We start from the raw sequence: 18,733 nt of genomic DNA, 5'->3' as shown, positions 1-18,733 counted from the left end.
TGTTCTCATGAGTACCCGAGCATTTGTTTGAATGGCATGAAGGCAAATGAAGGGCAAATGCTCAAGTGTGTGATAGAATACAATACCTGGTACCAATTACCAAGGGACTTGGGAAATCAAGAATGCTTTCTCTAACTTTTGACAGCTCTGCTGTCGATTGACGTGGTCTGTTGACATATTCATAAGAGATTCTAATTTCCCTTGCCACAAGAACCCAGTAGGTGGCTAGTTTCTTCCAGGGGTGGGCGTAGTATAGCCTAGTCTCTTGACAGTAGACATATATAATTGTATCTCTTAAGCACTAAATAGCTCATTTAAAACAGTGCTCCGATGTTGGGTGCTCACCTTTCAAAACAGCAAAAAACTACAGGATTAACAACTCAGCTCTAAGAACTGTAACAGCCCAGTAATTATAATAATCCAAGAAGCTATTCTCAGAAACACCACAGGCCAGTTCCTCTCTGCAGGCCCTGGCTCACTACAAGAAGAGCGGACAAACAGTACCGGGGTATCTGTTGTTGTTGATTGTAGACTGTGAAATAACAATTATCCATTTTAGACCTTAATGCAATCATTGTAAGTGTTGGTTTCTTCTTTTTCTTGACATTATATTTTCCTGTCCCTCCATTTGCCAGGAAAGGGTGCGTTTCCCAATTCCTTGACTCACATCTGTTCCTAAAAATGCTCTTAAAAAATGACTAAAAATTACTCTTTTTAGTTTCACAGACTCAGATTCTTTTATGTAAACATATTTAAAGGAGGGCTTCTTGATAAATCCAGATTTAAGGCTTCTTAAAATACTTTTTAAATAAGATGAATGGAAGCATAAAAGGATACCATATTAATACATTCCAACTAACATTCTGACGTTGAATAAAAAAAAATCTTGTCCTTATTATTCTAGCTTATAAGAGTATAAAGTAATCAGAAGCCAGCTAGACAAAGGGTATTCTCGTTGTTGATACACAGCATATCAGAATGATGTACACCCAACTCATGACATCAGACTAGTACCCACTGTCCTTTGTGTAAGTGTTAAATAAGCCATCTCTTCTCCTAAGAGTGTAGTTGGTGGGGGGGCACATTGAGGAAAAATAAGTAAGATTAAACAGCCCCCAGATAATATCCAAAAGAACCTCTCTTAGATCGTTTACTAAAGAAATCAGCATTAAATTAAACGTGGGCACTGAAGAAACAGGAAGACTAAAACACATTGAAGTTACTGTTCTTTAAAATGTGTTGGGACAATTCTGAGACACACAGAAAAAAAAAAAAGTATTAAAAATAGCCAAGAGAAGGACTAGGCAGCAGCTAAACATAAAGGCCAGGGGTGAGATCAAAATTAGAAACATATAATGTCTGAAGAACTATCCATATAAGGGTGTCTTTAAATCAGTAACTAAGTTAGGATAATCCACTGGGGAAAATAAAGTTGCCATCATCATAATGGCTGATTCTCCATCTCTCATTCAGAAATCTCTGGAGAGTCTCAGGAGACAAAGATGACACGACTTTAAGCTATTATGTTTGATAATGTTCAATAGTGTTTGGAGATGTTTTCAAAGCTGGTCTCGACTTTCCTAGTCCCAGATGAGAAACTCCATGTATTGATCTTTTAATCTTATAAAAGTATAGAAGAGCAACAGTAGAGGATTAAACTTCTGCTGAGCATTCCTTACCACAGCTAGTATGCCATATTTACTTTCCCCAACCCCATGCATTTCCAGATTCCCCAGAGTAGCCTGCTGTTTGTTCACTGGTGTTTACTCATTCATTAGACTCTCAAGGAACTCTTTTAAACCTGGTGTCAACACGAGAGAAATGACATAAGAAGGATCCTACCTTCTAGGAGTCCAGTGTAATGTGGAAGGTAGTAATAGACAAGTAATTATAATACACTATACGTTTGTACAGAAGTAGCACTGCAATTCTCTTCGGGGGCTGGGGGGGTGTTTTATGATTAAAATGACCAGCAGAGAAAGGGTGAAAGGCATTTTAGATAGAGCAAGCAGTACAGGCAAAAGCTCAGAGGGAGGAAATAACATGGAATGTTCTGGGAATAGCAAAAGTCGATATCCAGAGAGCAAGTGGTGAGATAGGAATGGGAGAGGAGACAGAAGATCAGGCTGGAGAGGCAGATCTGCCCTGGGCTGCTGAGGCCCCGCTAACATGTCTGGCCATCATCCTGCAGCCCTGAGGCTCTCAAGTCTGGCCAAACATCAAAATCTCCTGGGAAGCTTTAAAACAAAATATTGATGCCCAGTATTTGTCAGTATTAACTGATTGGTCTAGGATGGGACCTGGGTACTTCTTTAAAAGCTTCCCATGGGATTCTAGCATGTGGTGTGGGGGGAGAACCACTGCTGCAGGCAACAGGGAGTCAACAAAACTCTGTAAGCAGGATAGTGATGTAAAAACATTAAAAAAAAAAAAAAAGTTCACTGGGCAACAGCGTGAGAGATTATAGGCACAGAGCCAGAGGAGGAATATCAAAGCATATGCTCCTGGATACAGGCTAGAGAGGAGTCCAAGCCAGCAGTCATCAACATTGTGTGGGTCACTGACCTGTGTGAAAGTCAATGATAAATGCTAAAAGCCCTCTCCTTAGGAAAAACGCACATATGTCAAAAGATGTATGTTCAATTTCTAGGGGTTATGAACCTCTTTGAGCATGATAAATTCAAATTTAAAAACCCTGACCTAAAAGCAGGGATGAGAAAGAGGAAAGACTCCTGAGATAGAACCAATCGCAGAGAGGGTGCTTAGGCGAGGGGAAAGAAGGGGAATTAAGGATGACACCACCACTTCCAGTGTGAGCTGTAACTAATAAATGCACATTGTGCACTCACATAAGCATCAGCAACCATACCGAGTGCTAACACGTATGTATCTCACTGAATTTTCCCGATTCTGTAAGACAGATGGCTACCATACTGATTTTAGAACTGAGGAAACTGAGATTTAGAGACAGAAATTAAGTAACTTGTCCAATGCCACGTGGCTGGAATTTAATCCAAGACAGTAGGACTCAGAGCTCACAGTGTTAGCCTCCTCCAGGGCTACCTCTGGTGAGTGGTACCCATGGAAGAAAAAGAGGAGACAGGAGAAGAGAGCAGAAGCAGGTTAAGAATGAGAGGAGGAAGGTGTGGGGGTGGAAATACAAAAAATTAGTTTTTAGATGTGCTATTTTCAAGACAGTATAAGACATACAGATGACAGTATCTGCTGAATCAGGAAAAAGAGAAAGGGGTCACGAGGTCAGAGCAGAAGATACAGAATAGATACTGAGTTCTCCCTGATGGACCCAGCACCATGCTTTCTCACAATGCTTAGGGGCACCAGCACTATCTTTCATGGGAAATCAAGGCTAGTCAGGCCATCTTAAACCCTGACCTAAACTTCTAGGGCCCTATAAAAAGGAGTGGAAACCATGGGGTCCCAAGTGGCTGCATCCCCCAATCTATTTTAAAACTGCTAGTGGGAGACACAGGGTTTGTTTTTTTAAAAGTTTTATATCAAATAATTTGGACAATATCCATTTTTATAACCTGAAGTTCTTTTACACTGTTTTGACTACTTGAGGGGTAATAAAAGATATCTCTATTAACCAACTTAAACAAACATTAGAGATCCATTTCCACAGGGCAGTATGCACACTGAGGGGCACACATATGTAAATGACACAGCAGGACACCAGTTCTCCTGTGTGTTACCATGATCGAGTCAGGTCTCAGACAATTAGTCTAATGGAGATAGTGTGCCTGTTTCCTGAGGCCATGGCAAGTGCCGAAATGTCCCTTTTAACTCTATTTGTAGCTTGAAAAGAATGTGGTTTTTCTTCTCTCTAAAGTCACGAAAAATACTTACTCTACAAGTCTAGACAAGCTAGCTACTTTAGGTTTAACAGCGGAATAATGCATTCATCACAGTTTCAGATAAAAACCTATTATAGTTGCTGGGGGGTGGAGGGGTAGGGATAGGGTGGCTGGGTTATGGACACTGGGGAGGGTATGTGTATGGTGAATGCTGTGAAATGTGTAAGCCTGATGATTCATAGACCTGTACCCCTGGGGCAAATAATACATTATATGTTAAAAAGAAAAAAAAACAACTTATTACAGTTCAATGTTGTAGTACCTGTATGGATAATCATGTAGTCTGTGAGTCAAAAACACTCCTCCTATAAAAGTATTTTTAAAGAGCCTACAATATTATCCTGGAATTGTCTCCTGTTTAAGAATTAAAGTACCTGAGAGAAATATAAAATTCCAATTAACAGAGTTTTAAAGTCCTGTTAAACAGTTTATCACTGAGAACAGGAACACTTTCTACAGCCCTACCCCAGTCACCCATCACTATGACTGAAGGGCTCTACTGGGAAGTCACTGCTTTCTAGACGTGCCCACCCCATTACTGGAGAGCTCTCACTAGAGCTTAGGTCAAGTCAACATCCTTAGCCTTGTAATATTCATTCATTCATTCATTCATTCATTCATTCAAACATTTACTGGGCACATTTTCTTGTCTTCCTATTCCTTCACCTACAAGGGTTGCCGCTATTGTTCTTTTACACCCTCTCCTTCAGATCCAAAAACCAAACTCCTTCAGCATTGGTGCGCTTCTGAGTTCATGTCTCAGTCCATCCCTAATCTTGTCTTCCTCCTTTCTTTGTGTCTCACCTCAAATGTGGTTTTCAGAAGCAAAAACAACCCATCAAATGTGGTCCACATGGCTCATATTTTTAACAGCCACATCACAGAGCTAGCCCGCACAAGCTTGTGAGCAAATCAGCTCCCAGCTCTTTTCATCTTAGGTGCACCCGAGACTGTCCTCCCTGCCTAAGCATTCCTCAGTTTCTGCAGATGTTTGTCCTCAGTGTTTTTCATCTTGCTGATTTCAGAACATTATTATGACCTATTCGGGTTATTCTGAGCCTGGAGTCTGCTAGCTATGGCATTAGCCATCTCTCCTAGGCTTATGCCATCTGGAAATTAGAAACATATTTCAATCCAGATCTTTACAGAAAGAGGATACTGTGATTAAAAATGTGCTATCAGGGGGCGCCTGGGTGGCTCAGTGGGTTAAAGCCTCTGCCTTCGGCTCAGGTCATGATCTCAGGGTCCTGGGATCAAGCCCCGCATTGGGTTCTCTGCTCGGCAGTGAGCCTGCTTCCTCCTCTCTCTCTGCCTACTTGTGAGCTCTCTCTGTCAAATGAATAAATAAAATCTTTAAAAAAAAATGTGCTATCTATGACAACTCAGTACTCTACAGGTTCTGTAGACTAAGTACTATTCTCTGATATCTGTATTACCAATTTTTAACCAGTTTGAGGGGCAATAAAACCCCTTTGAAAAGGCAATAAAAGCCATTAAATGTACAATGTATACACAACTTTTAAATCAATATCAGATGGTTCACAGACCACCCATGAAGCCCATCTGATGGCCACTCATTAAGGTACTCCACGTTAGGGATTCTAGGACCTATGAAAAACATTTCTGGCCACGAGGATTTATTAATATCCATTTCTAAAATAACTGATTTTCCTATCTAATGTCCAACTTAATACCTAGGAGCCAATTAACTGGAAATCCACTGACATTATTAGTCCATTAATTCTCAGTATCAAAGAAACTAAGAAATCTGACCAAAACCAAACCATGGATTATAAGAATGCTTTACAAACAAAAGCAAAAGTACCTAAGCTTAAATATACAAAGATACACCATTGTTTGTAGTAAATTAAAAAAAAATTAAATAAAAAGAGTTAACACTCTGTCCATTCACAGGCAAATGGCTCAATAAATCATGGCATATTGAAAATGTTATTCATTTTTTGAAAGTAAGACTTGGATCTGTATTGACCTAAAGAAATATCCATGTATATTAAGGAGGGAACACTTTATAATAATGTATGGAGTATGATCCTATTTTAAAAACAAAAAACTCATAAACCTTATATCGTTAAACAAACTTTTATAAATATAGAAAAACGTATGGAAGAATTCACATCAGGCTATGAGCAATTTGTGGGGTATTAATTCTTTTTGTCTATACTCATCTTTGCATAGTTTCACTTGTTACACTTTTTGCCAAGCAAAAATTAAAATAAAGAAATAAAAACTAAATAAGGCTGACAATAGGATCTATCAGTAAAACCTGAGACCTCTCACTGCAACACCCCATGCAGGTTTCCTAAATTCCCAATTTCCCAAAAAGTGTCCTACCCATTATATGCCCCAGATGAAACTTAGTTTCCTTTTGACTTGTCAATGATTTAGAGTTTCTCACTATTTGGGGTATTTCATTCCAAAGATAGGCATTCTTCTGTTACACATATTAAAGCTCTGTTACAGTTTCAATGTGTCCACCAGTGTGGGTACCCTCCCCTCTAGGAAAACAGGCATCTCCACAGAGCCATAAATAAAAGGTACATGGAACCCACATGAGTCCAATACATGAGAGACGGATGCTTGCAGCACAAACGCTACCGAATTCTAAGGTGAAGAAATCTGAGCAGAGAGGCCATTCCTGCTGGGTCAGTGGCTCTCAACTCGGGCTAAACAGGAGAAGTACCTGGGCATATTTTTAAAATACCAAGGCCTGGGCACCACTTCCAGAATGTAATTTAACTGGCCCAGGGAGAGGTGCTTGTTTCACTTTTAAATTGACTGACAATATTCAAATGAGCGACTTAGGAACCACTGCTTTCTACATTTTGTTTCCTTCCCTTCTACCAATTTTTAGAGCTTTCCTTTTATTAGTTATTTTAAGACTATTAGATATATTTGCCAACGCTACAACTGATCAACCATCTAATGCCTGTCCACCACACATAATTTATATTGTCTTTCTGCTGACGTTCGATGCCCAACTTCAGGAACAATTACTTAAATCTATGGGTACTATCATTAGGAGCTCTTCACATGTCAACAGCATTTGTAGCTTCGCCTTAATAATGACATCACTTATTTCTAATCTTGGAGACAATGAGTTATAAAACATCTTAGGACTCCAAACATTATGTTGGAAAACAAATGTCCAACATTACTCATTATTTGAAATATTGCTGGATATGGATTAATGGACTTCCTGACTCTTCGTGCTCATCTTTACAAGTATTTTAAAATTTCAACATCTACCACATTGCCAAGAACTGATAAAAAGAAAAAAGCATTACTTGAAATATGTCCCCCACTCAAATTTAGTATCTAAGAACAGTAATATACCCAAGAAAACTGTCAATACAATATGAAAGGGGATTCATTAACAAAATGAAATATTTATTTAGTACAATTATATTACAGTACAAAAAGATCTGAAACTAATAATACACTATATGTTAATTAACTGAATTTAAATAAAAAATAAAAATTAAAAAAACATATTACAGTACAAAAAGACAGGATTCAATACTTTGGACTGATGCTGCAAATTATACAGAAAGATATTTTAAAACAGAGGACACTATATTATTTATAATGGCTGGCATTAAGAAACACCTGCTCTTAATATCAGCATATGGCATTAGCATATATTTTCAAAAAAGCTTACAATGGTCCATTTAGAAAGTTCTGATCCAGGAACTGTAGTCCTAAGCATTTATCCCAGTGAAATGAAAACTTAGGTCTACACAAAACACCTGTACACAAATGGTCACAGCAGCTTTGTGATAACCCAGAACTGTAAACAACCCAAATGTCCTTCCACGGCTAAACTGCGGTGCATCCACACCATGAAACGGAACTCAGCAATAAAAGAACAGACTATTTGACGCACACAACTTGACTGGCTCTCACACGCATTATGCTGAGTAAAACAAGCCAATCTCTAAAGATCACAAGCAGCATATGACTCCATTTATATAATATTCGCAGAGTAACAAAACTAGAAAGCTAGAGAACTAATTAGTGGTTACCAAGGGTTTGGGGAAATTATAAAAGCAAGAGGAAGCTTTGGGTTGATGGGTCAGGGATACAGTCTCCTGTATCTTGGTTGTGATGGTGGTTACACAAATACACATGTGATCAAACTGCACAGAACCACACACACACCACACACACACAAATGAGTGCATAGAAAACTGGAGAGATCTGAGTAAGTGCCAGATGGCACCAGTGTCCATTTTCTGGTTTTGATCTTGTACTATAGCCACCTGTGGGGGAAAACTGGGTGAAGGACACATGGGACCTCTCCGTATTTCTGCAATTCCCTATGAATCTGTAATCATTTCAAAATGAAGGTGGTTGGTTTTTTTTTGTTTTTTTTTTTTTGAAGTTTGAGGAAAACAATGAAAATTTTAGGAAAATGTAAAGGGGGTCACTTATTTAAGATACACATACTATTTTTCCTAATCAAGTGAAGGTATAAACAAACAAAGGGGAAAGATATAATAAGGATGGCTTCAATGTTTCTGAAGCATTTATTATGTACCAGGAACTACAGCTTATCTCATTTAACTCAACAATCCAATGAGAAGACTACTGATTAATATCCTCAGTGTTCAGAGGAAGAAACTGAAAGAAGATAAGAAATTCAATCAATATCACATGCTGACAAAGTAGTAAAGATGTCAAAAAGAGACAATGTCAAAGCAAAGAGGACTTTAAGAAAAAGTATCTTTTACGTATCAAGAAGAGGTTTATAAAGTAGCTTAAAATAGGCAGAGTGGGTGAAATGCTACAGAGGTCAATCACAGTACAGGATGATGAATACTATGTCCTCCAAGAACTTAAAATTAGCCTAGGAAGGCTGAATGCACTTGATGAGAGATGTAGTTGAAACTGATTATTTTTCATTAATCTTTCGGCTATTGCTTAGAAATGAGAACAATGATTTCTCTTCTTTAAAAGATGTTCACTGAATGAAAACAAGTAGATAAAAGTGTGCCAACATACAGAAATAATACAAATAGGGCACTCAAAATGGAAAGAAAATTAAGCTGACTTTAACAAAGCCCACTCACGAAAGAAAACGGAAAGGCTGTGACTGTGAAACGCAAGGCAGAAAAGTCTAAATTAGGTTAGAATAAAACATGAATCTGCATATAATGAACAATACAGGCTAGCAAGATGAATATTTATTAGCAATAAAATAGTTTTAAATAAAATTATGCTGTTAAGATTGGTTTTGGTCTGGCTTAGAAATAGCAGAAAGAAAATTTCAGCCCTCTTTTTCACTCCTTCTTCAATTTAGATCATTGCATATTTTAACAGCATGTCAAAAAACCAGAAGCAATTCTAGGATAAATTCAATGCAAGTAAATGGGTATTTAGGAGAAAGTGTCCCATTGCGGTTGCAAAGCGTCTGAGACAGGGTTGTTTTTCCAGGAGAAAATAACACCTCAATTTTAATTTTAAAGATCCAGTGACACCCCAAGAAAATATGATATTTAAAATATTGGGAGTATTAGCCATCCTTCTAAATTGCTGACAGTCAAGTAATCCACTTAGTGTGCTGCTTGAAGTAAACAGGGTAATTGCAGTTGGTTCTGCCCTTAGGATCAGCTCTGATACAAAAGGTATTCTTTCCTCTTAAATTATCTTCTTAAAAGCAAATGAAAATGCAGTGATGAGGTCAACACACTGATTCTCTTAGAAGCTTTGTAAACTCCTAATTCAGGAAACAGCATGCAGGAATTTTACTCCACGTTCAAAAATCTCTCTACAGAAGATGCGAATAGAATGACCATACCACTACGTTCTTGTCCATGGCTTCAGTTAATAGAATAAAATCTGAAAGAGATTTTATATTTGGACTTTCTTTTCCATGCACAGATAAAGAGTAAAGAAGGGACAAAAAGCAAATGTGTACAATGGGGGTATCTGTCATACAGTCTTTATTGGATTTCTCTGCTCTAAAGAAATCTCATGAGAGGTTAACTTATTTTTCCCAGGTAAAACCCAAATACATTTTTTTTCAAAGATTTTATTTATTTCACAGACAGAGATCACAAGTAGTCAGAGAGGCAAGCAGAGACAGAGAGAGAGGGATGAAGCAGGCTCTCTGCTGAGCAGAGAACCTGATGTGGGGCTCGATCCCAGGACCCTGAGATCACGACCTGAGCCAAAGGCAGAGGCTTAACCCACTGAGCCACCTGGGCGCCCCCCTAATACATTTTTTATAAAAGCCATAACCTAGGCCATTTTGTATGGTATACAGATAACACACTAAAATCTCTCTAGGGGCACCTGGGATGCTCGGTTGGTTAAGCATCCCACTCTTGATTTCAGCTCAGGTCATTATCTCAGGGTCCTGGGATCAAGCCCCACGTCCAGCTCCCTGCTCAGTGGAAAGTCTGCTTCCCCTTTCCTTTTTCCTCTCCCCACGCTCACACATGCTTACTCTAAAATAAATAAATCTTTAAAAAAAACTCTCTATTAATTTTGGGGGATTATACCAAGTAAATGTATTTTCAGTAATGAATGATGAGTTTAAACAAGACTGGCCACAAACTGACAAGTAAAGCTGAGAGATGGGGACATGGGGATGAATTATTCTATCTTGTCTTCTTTGGTATGTGTTTGAAATTTTCCAACATAAAAACTGTACATATCCTTGCAATAAGATATAAATATACTCACATAACAAGGAATTCTGAGCAGAAATTCAATTTTGTTGTCGTTGTTTTTGGACACCACACCCAGCACAGAGCAACTTAGAGCTCAATCTCACAACCCTGAAATCATGACCTGAGCCAAAATCAAGAGTTGGACACTTAACCGACTGAGTCACCCAGGCACCCCAGAAATTCAGGTTCTTGAATGCTTCCATTATGGCAAAATCCCAGGCAATCATCTCACCCTGTGGTACCAGTTTCCGATTTCTAAAATGCAGGGATGGAACATGATTTCTAAGGTTGTTTCCAGTTCTTAAGTTTTTACTCTTTGAGAATGCGGTTTTATTCTTCCCAACAGAGTTTACTGTGTACAGTAACTAATTCTATACTGAGAAGGCACAGGTGTCTGAAGGCAAGATGTGATCTCAAAGCAGCTCTCTAGGTCCACCAGTGCCACCCCTGCCATCAGCTCTCATCACATGAAAAAGAAAACAGGGGTGCCTGGGGGGCTCAGTCAGTTAAGGGAGTCTGCTTCTTCTCCCTGTCTATCCCTCCCCATTTGTGTGCGTGCTCTCTCTCTAAAAACAAATAAAATCTTTTTTTTTTTTAAGATTTTATTTATTTATTTGACAGAGAGAGACAGCAAGAGAGGGAATACAAGCAGGGGGAGTGGACAGAGAGAAGCAGACTCCCCACTAAGCAGGGAGCCAAGGACTGGGATCATGACCTAGCCAAAGGCAGATGCTTAATGACTGAGCCACCCAGGCGCCCCAAAATAAATAAAATCTTAAAAAAAAAAAAAAAGAGGGGCGCCTGGGTGGCTCAGTGGGTTAAAGCCTCTGCCTTCAGCTCAGGTCGTGATCGTGGAGTCCCGCGATCGAGTCCCGCATTGGGCTCTCTGCTCAGCGGGGAGGCTGCTTCCCCCTCTCTCTGCCTGCCTCTCTGCCTACCTGTGATCTCTGCCTGTCAAATAAATAAAATCTTAAAAAAAAAAAAATAAAGAAAACAGAGAAGCAACCACATGATAAATATACCACTGTTTTTCATAGGCAAGGTAAAAATCCTCACACTGCAGAAATTTGCCTCAGGTAGGGGCTTAAAAGGCAGTCCCTTTAATACAGCAATTTTTCCTAATTATCAAACAATACTTTCATAAATATATTTTGAAGACTTCTCATCACAGTTTTGTTTATACCAGTGAAAAATCTGATACACAGATTACCATAAATCAGGGTTTAGCTAACTATATCGTTGTAGAGTCTTACAATGGAATACCATGTAGCTATGCAAAAAAAATGAAGGTATTAACCCACAACAATAAGGGTATGGTCTATGGATACAGGAACCAACTGAAAGACTCCCAATGGCCACAGCTAGAAAAATTAGAGCAATAAAGTTATACTGGATTTAATTCGAAAGTATCAATATTCATTGGTCTACACTGATTCAAATAAATAACTCAATACAGATAAATGGGAGAGGACAGATAAATCTCCTGTGTAGAAGAATTCCAAATAATGTAGGTAGAAACTCTACTTTTGCCCTTCAGAAGGTAGAGCATAATTCCTGCTCCTTAAGTGTGGGCTGCCTTCCTTCCAAAGAGCACAAGAATGCAAGCAGAGGGCAAAAAAAGTAGCTTTACAATACAAAAACCTGACAAACACCACCCCAGCCAGGATACCAAGGTCATTATCAACAATAAGCTCACACAGATAGGATGCACCCTTGAAATGATGTGATAAAAAGAGCATTTCACCTCTGTGGCCTCCCTCAGTCTAACCCCATATAACCCCAATCTAACCATGAGAAAAACATTAGACAATCCCAGTGCAGAGGCATTCTACAGTATCTGACCAGTACTTCTCAAAAGTGCCACGTCCTACAAAACAAGGGAAGTCTGAGAAACAGTTATAGCCACAGAGAGCCTAAGGAGGCATGCCGATGTATTGTGGAATCGTGGATGGAATCCTGAAACAGAAGAAGACAGGAGGTAAAAACTAGAGAAATCTCAATAAAGCAAGGGCTTTAGTCAATTATAATGTTATCAGTTTTGGTTCATTAATTGCGACAAATGCCCCACACTAATGTAAGAAGTTAATAATAGGGGAATCTGGGAACTCTCTGTACTATCTGTGTAATTTCCCTATAAATCCAAACTGTTCTAAAATAAAAGGATTATTTTTTAGAAATGAAAAAAAAAATTTAGTAAGATATAAACTAACAATGATGTGAAATGATGGCCAATATATAATAAATGAGAAGTGTTACTAGACAATATCCATGCTATGAGCTTATTTTTGTTTTAAAAATATACATATATGTATTTTATTACAATGTTTGCATGATTATACATCAAAATGTTAACCTCTGAATAGTAGTTACTAGTGATATTCACCACCCCCTTATACTTTTCTGTATTATCTGATTTTATTCTTTCCACTAAGCATTGATTACTTTGAATACTTAGCCTTCTATAACCTTATATACTATGAACAAAGTTTATTTTTTTGGGAAAAAGTTAGGCATACAGCATACGATCAATAAGAGTACTCCCTGGCTCAAAATAATATGCATTTATAAAGGTGAATTTTACTTTTCCAAGAGGAAATATTTTATTTTTTGAAGATTTGAGAGAGAGCATGCAAGCAGGGGGAGGGGCAGAGAGAGGGGGAGAAAAGTGGACTCCTCACTGAGCACAGAGCCAATGCAGGGCTCCTTCCCAGGACCCTGAGATCATGACCTGAGCCAAAACCAAGAGGTGAACACTTAACCACTTAGTCACCCAGGTGCCCCAAGGAGAAATAATTTAAAAGTTAGTATGGAAAAATGAATGAAAGCATGAGATTTAACCAGACTTAGCTTAAATTCCTGGTTTTACCACTTATTGGTGTGACCTTGTGCAATTCAGTAACCTCCCTCAATGTCCTCATTTTTATAGTAGGAAATAGGTAACACAACAAACCTATTGTTCTGCAGAACTGCCCTAGCATTTACTCCCTTGTCAATGTAAACATACATTATACATTATATATGAATGGGTAGTATATAAAAACCTATTTCATAACATCAAATTTTATTAGAAAGAATTACATTAGCAGTAGCAAAGAGCTCAGTTTATGTCAAGAGCCTGGACCTATGGAGGACCCATACTGGCAGCCATTATTCTTATTCGTAATGATAACTAAAAAGCCAAGAAAAAAATAAATCACTATTTGAAAAATTTAGTTTTGGGACACCTCGGTGGCTCAGTTGATTAAGCGTCTTGATCCTGGGGTCCTGGGATCGAGCCCCATGTCTGTCTCCTTGTTCAATGGGGAACCTGCTTCTCCCTCTGCCTGCTGCTCCCCTGCTTGCACGCTCTCTCTCAATGTAATAAATAAAATCTTTAAAAAAAAAGTTTAGTTTCTCTAAGAACCTAACAGGGACAAAACCGTAAAAGACAAAAACGTACCTCAGCTCATTCTACATCATCTGTAGCAATTTCCCAAGTATCTCTGCTAACTAAATATTTATTATGGGGATTAAACATGTCATTATTAACATACTCACAGACCTGAGAATTTTCCAGAGAACACAACTGAAAGCCACTTTTCTAATCACAACCAGCTTAAACTAAGTTTTGGAATATTAATACATCAAGTCTCCCTTTCTATGGAAATAGTTTCCCTATCTATGACTATAATGTCAATACAAATAAATACCAACCATAAGATACAAACTAAACTATTTAAATCTCATGACTGTAAATCATGAACTTTAATAGAGATGCTCTAAACAAGACATATATTTTGATCAGTAACACAATTCTGGGCTGGTGGTTTTATCTCAACACTGTTATCTTTAAATCACAATATGACAGACCGGTCTAATCTCGTTATGACTTAGTGGACTTTTATAACAAGGCCAAACCACCCAGAGCAGAAGAATCAATTTGTTTCATCAAATGAAAAGTTTGCCCAGCCTGATTTATCATATAGTATAGTACACACACCCTTATCTTAAAGACCTGTTAATTTAGGAAAAAATTAATCAACCATGAACAAAGTAATATTAAATTATTGGGCCAATTTTTCCTAGACATAAGAAAATGCAGGCTGTTCAGTTTGGTTCTGTTAAAGGAAGTTAATTTAAACACCTTTCAAAATAACAAAAACATAGATAAAATTCGGGAAATCTATTCAGGTTGGTATATATAATCCGGTGTGGGGACTACGGCTATACAAAGACTAATTTTATAACGTATTCAAAAGTTTCTGTCCCCAGTAAGTCTTACCAACTTTCCCAAAAGCAATCATTACAAAGACCTATTCCAGTGATGTTGTCACTCTTGCTAAATAGTTTATAGAAGCCTGTGGCACACTTTTGTCAAATACATTTAATGGTAGCAAATTTTAAATTCTCTGAGAACAGCTCTGATTTATGGGAACAGACAACTGTCACTGAGAACTACAACTGGCAAATAGATCAAATAACCTCCTTTTGACTTAAAAAAAAGGATACTGACTACAAGGTTTTGAGTAAGTTTCGTTTTCTTAAAAACTATTAAAAGCAAATTTAAAATGGGAATTCCAAGCATTCTGAGCAGCAATATTATCTATGCAATGAGAGTATAATCCTCTATCATGTTCTCCAAATTTTAAATAATAACTGAATAAAGGACCATAACTGGTACCTCATATATACTATCTCAGTTAATACATATAACACTCCTAGATAATTATCACTATTTCAAGGAGAAGACACGGAGTCTGAGTGCTCTGAGTAACCTGCCCACGTAATAAGGGAGACACCAGCAATTACATCACAGTCAGAATTTATACACAATATACAGACACAGTTATATATGTATGATACCTAACTTTCTTATGTTTTTGACCTACACAATTGATCTGTTCCTATAACAGCTGCTACACATGTCTATTTCAACATTTGCCATACTGTACTGCAATCATCTACTTACCAAATTTCCCTTCCAGAGAGAACAGACTATGCTTTGTTCATCTCTGTAATCCCAGAACATAGTCCTGTACTTAGCACATCTACATAAATTTCTTCTTAGTAGCTTACCAACAGTTTTGATGTTATTTTTACTAGCTGCTCATAGGTGATGAATATTACAGAAACATTATCAGAACAGTAGCCATTCCTTCAGCTTCAAGATGCTCAACTACCACCATAATTAGAGAAGGCTCAGCCAGAAAGAATGCTCCATACAATCGACCCCAGTGTGTATGGTTATTTTTAAAATCTGAAGCACCACATTACATGTATAGGGCTCTTGTTTTTTTAAGTTTCATAAAGCTGCATCTACACTTACATTAGTCTACTTCCAATAGTTCAGATACATTATAGAAAACTCAGTTACAGAATCACTCCACATTCAGTATATACAAAAATTATGGAAAAACATAAGACAACATAAATCATCAACAGCATAAAATAAAAGCTTGCCAATAAGCTACCTTTTCATTATAACATGACTACAGAGTCCTGAGGGGCAAAACCATACAATTTATGTGCTTTCCCACATGAGAAACTAACAGAGTCAGATGTCAACGGTATTTTTGAGAATGTTACAGTGTAATTATAAAATGACACAGGTTAATATTTAAGGCGAAATCAAGTCTCTCAAAATAAAATGAATGCTTACAAGATTAAGTTTCTGTTCTGTTAAACATTAAATAAAGGTGTTGGAACTTAAATGGAAATGTAAAAATACAGATGACCTAGAACTAAAACTAGTTAACAGAATTAGTGGTGTTTTCCTTCTGTTAGGGGACCTTTTACCTAAAAAATGTTAAAGCATGTGGTTTGTTTTCAGTTTTCTTTCCAGTTCTAGAAATTGACTATGAATCCTTTTCTAGTATTTACCTTTCTCTTCCCACCTGCCTATTCCCAAACCTGGTTTGGATGTCTTTTTTAATCTTCCAAACCAAGGGAGTGAATTCAAATGTCACGAACTCTTGAATAAAGAGTTAAAATGACAGCATCATAGGACTATCCTGACTTTCTTTAAAGTAGTATTAGTCTTCTAGAATACTAATCTAATTCTTAGAAGCAGAAAACACAGGAAGCTCAATGTTCCAAGAAAAGTTAATAATAATTGATTCATCCTGGCTACCCAGGAAATACACAGCAAGGATCTGTGTTCTATGCAAATACTGACAACAAATCCATCTAGTAATACCTACCACCCGGGGATAAGAAAAACAGAAATAGAGCTCACAAGGCAAATGCACAATGACTATAAATTACAGAAAGAAAACATCAGAAATTAAGAGTTGAGAAGGGATCAGAGCTGCATGAAACATAATACATCAGGGAGCTTATACTGACAGAGATGGGGCAGTGGAAAAGACAAGATCACCACTGATGGGAGATGAGAGTGGGATGCAAGTGGACAGGAAGTGAGGTGGACACAGGTGAGGGGTAAAACAGGAAGGAGCTAGAGATGACAGAAGCTGAACTGCAAGAGATAACAACAAAAGACTTGGAGGCAACAGAGTAGGAAGGAGGCCCACCCAAGGAAATAGACAGTAAGAACAGAAATCACTTTGAAAGGGAGGCTGAATCATGGAAAAGGCAGGAAGTAGGCAAAACACAGATAGCAAACAAGGAATTCTGGACAGATGGGGAAAAAAAGGTAAAAGTGACACGAGGTGATAAATAGATAAGGTGGAAAGGAGAAAAATGGGTGAAGCAAATAGGCCTACCGGGGAAGGAAATATTTATAAAAAAATGGTTTCTGGAATTTCAGCTTATTAAATTTTAAAAGCTGCTCTTTTGCCTATAGTCCTCTCTGCTGAGTAAAACCTGACTCATAAAAATAGAGGTTTCCTCAATTTACAAAGAAGAAAACTATGGATCAGGTCAACTGACTCAGTTGCAAAAGTAAGAAGGGTTGAAAACAATAAAATTTACTATTAATGATCTTAGTTGTAAGCCACAAACCAATTTTTATACTGAAAATGTGAATATACACATTAATGACTTTAATGACCAAATGCTTCATTTGTTAAGTACAAAAGCTTTCTCTCCTGCTTCATTTGCTAGTTATACAAGTGCTCTCTCCCCTCTTTCTTCTCTTTCTCTGCACTTAACCAGCATTTGGAGAAATCCCTGTTTCTTATTGCTTCCCCCCAAAAGGTAAGTGCGGAATAAGAAGGTAGTATTTACATCAATATTGCTAAGAAGTTTGATGGAGGTTTAAAACGAGTTTAAAAGAGTAATGGGTTAGGGGCGCCTGGGTGGCTCAGTGGGTTAGGGCCTCTGCCTTCGGCTCAGGTCATGATCCCAGGGTCCTGGGATTGAGCCCCGCATTGGGCTCTCTGCTCCGCAGAGAGCCTGTTTCCTCCTCTCTCTCTGCCTGCCTCTCTGCCTAGTTGTGATTTCTCTCTGTCAAATAAATAAAATATTAAAATAAAAAAAAAAGAGTAATGGTTAAAAGATGTTGTAAATTTTCTATAAGTTTTTACAATCCATGTTATTCTGGTCTCCTAGATAACTAAAAACACAACACAGACATCATCCTTCATTTCCACCTAAAAAGAGTAGAGGAAAACCAAACATTGAACAAGAATATAAAAATAGTTAAGAAGAGCAAAGCTTAAAAACAAATGGAAATTATTCTATTCTTGATCTTAGAAAATAACCTTGGGCAGGAGAGAACAATAACAGAGATCTATTTATGAAGATGTAATTCTTATTTTTAAACTGAAAAAATATGGTCATTAGATCTTCAGGCTAAAAAAATTGTGCAAGAAAAAGCAGGCACACAGAGAGGCTGAGAGTGGATAAAAGATGATGAATCTAAAGCCGCAAGACTGTGAACAAACAGCAGCGCATTACGAAGAAGCAATTCATCAACATCCTGTCCCTGTAGTAATTACCAAGCTGAAGCTGGTTTCTGCAGCCCTTCCCATTTCTCCCACTATAGCCACTAGTTCTCCATCCACGTGAAATAAAACTCTGTTCATGAGGGGACCACCAGCTATTGCAGTAGAGGAAAGTAACTCAAATATTATACACAATAGCAGCTGGGTTAACAGAGGTGCTGTAAGAAACATGTAAAGATATGTGCTAGAGTCTTTCATATTTCCAGAACTATCTTCTTTCAACTCTGCAAAACTTCTAAATGATATTGGGGTTGCTTCTTGAAATCTGCCTTTTCTTCTT

At 37.8% G+C, this 18,733-nt stretch overlaps 1 protein-coding gene across 1 annotated transcript in view; it reads right to left on the bottom strand.

Moving 5' to 3' along the window:
* Positions 1-18,733, bottom strand: part of SLC20A2 (solute carrier family 20 member 2) — a 108,373-nt gene that overhangs the window by 83,403 nt on the left and 6,237 nt on the right. The gene's annotated exons all lie outside the window — the stretch shown is intronic.

Source organism: Meles meles, chromosome 2 (genome assembly GCF_922984935.1).
Source record: "Meles meles chromosome 2, mMelMel3.1 paternal haplotype, whole genome shotgun sequence".
In the NCBI taxonomy this organism is placed as follows: Eukaryota; Metazoa; Chordata; class Mammalia; order Carnivora; family Mustelidae; genus Meles; species Meles meles.
Note: the sequence above shows the minus strand (reverse complement) of the source record. Positions and strands in the feature narration are given on the sequence as shown.